The following is a 1,769-nucleotide window of genomic DNA, read 5'->3' as shown; positions in this document are numbered from 1 at the left end:
TAAGTGTCCAAGTCATTTACTATAGTCTACACTAATGCAATGTCTTTGTTCCTCATATATTTTTCCTAAGAAATTAATTAAACTAACTAATTAAACAACAAATTGTATTGATATTACTAATATTCTTTCATTCCATCTGTCCCATATGATGATTATCAGGAGAATTTTCCAATAGAATTTAAAGGTTTTCTTTCAATTTTCAATGTCTATCCTTCTATAAGGACTTACAAAATTTGGACAAGGTCCTTTATAGGTTCAAGTATTTTCACAAAGAGGAACAAGAGAAAAATTTGGTCATTGAGAGGGGATTCCCTTCTATGCTGTGAAAATAGTATTAACTATTTAAGTTATTACAAGCTCAACACAGTAACCACAAGTACACTTACCTAGTTTGCTAAAGTCTTGGTTCCCAATTGAAGGATTGCATTTAATGCAAGCATGCCACAATTCATCTTAATATTAGTGTTAGTAATTATTTGTTGTTTTGAAATCATAGATTGGTGAAACCAATGGCAAGAGCTATTTATTAATGAATTTTTAACTAAAATCATGTATCACTGAAACCCATGGTAAAAGCATTCACATTACTAGATGAAGCTTATTCTATGAGCCTATATATTTGAGTTGCAGAGTTTTGCCACACAATCTTTCTCCATCATCACATATTGACCATATCAACTTCATGCAAAATTTGTACTGTTGTGGTACTTGGTAAGTAACATTCATTCCTTTGCATTTTCTTCATCTTCTACTTCATTCACATTGACTGTGAAAGTGTACTCTTGATCACACCCAAGGTATGAATCACACATGAAATACAATGTATATGTCTTCTCTCCAAGCTTTGAAGGTGCAGTAAACTCAAGCTTGAATTTAGTCTTCCTCTGGATCGATACCCTCTTAATGGCTAGTAGCTGATTTCTTTTTAAATCCCTAATTACTAGCCACCATCCTTCTTCCTTTGCTTTGGGATACCTTGGTGCGTCAATAGGACCCAACTCCTGTCTAACTTCAAGATCTCTTTCTAGAGTAACATGCACTATTACATTCTCTCCAACCCTCACATCATCACTGTCAACTATGTCATATGCTAGATCAATGTTTGGGAAGCGATTACAAAAATGAGCAATGTCTAAGAGCTGTGAATTTGTCATCTGTAACAATTCACACCTTTCATCATCCTCCATCTCAACTAAATAAAAAATAGTTTCAATGCTTTTCCCTAGATTTTCATGGCACTTCTTAGCAAGTTCCTTGGTGAAATGTGGAAGCTATAATAGGATAGAATCATGGTCCCAAAGACCTTGTGTAACCATTTCGGTCAATTCCATTGGTTTAAGAGCTGGATTGAACCAACCATTACTAGAAATAACATCCACCATAGCTTGAAGAAGCTGGTTAACAGAAAGAAGCTCTCTGATCTAGTGCTAGCTTGCTAGCTATGACATGCTTTGAAAAGTGAGCTTGCAACAATGGATTTTCCTTTACATGTGGATCGATATATTTTGGTTTCTCAATAGCAAACTTTTGTTGATTTATCAATTTTCTTATTGTCTCTTCTTCACTTGGCCATATGGGAAGCTATGAATACTCTGAGGTAGAAGAAAGAATATAACATATCATATCATATCACCAAAGTAAAAGAGATAATACCTGATGACTCATCTTTTATTTATGCATGGGTTAGTAATTGAAGCACAAAATAACTAGTTAAGTTGAATGGTTCACATACAATTCATTCTAGAATTTTTTTATTTTTCTTTGATGGG

At 33.9% G+C, this 1,769-nt stretch overlaps 1 pseudogene; it reads right to left on the bottom strand.

Moving 5' to 3' along the window:
• Positions 1-722: 722 nt before the first annotated feature.
• On the bottom strand, positions 723-1,187 carry LOC149547655 (DExH-box ATP-dependent RNA helicase DExH13 pseudogene; annotated as a pseudogene).
• Between the last annotated feature and the right edge of the window lie 582 nt (positions 1,188-1,769).

This window comes from Cupressus sempervirens, chromosome 7 (assembly GCF_028749045.1).
Source record: "Cupressus sempervirens isolate cs-2001-9-10 chromosome 7, ASM2874904v1, whole genome shotgun sequence".
NCBI classification, from domain to species: Eukaryota; Viridiplantae; Streptophyta; class Pinopsida; order Cupressales; family Cupressaceae; genus Cupressus; species Cupressus sempervirens.
The sequence above is the reverse complement of the archived record's forward strand: the minus strand, read 5'-3'. Positions and strand labels throughout refer to the sequence as shown.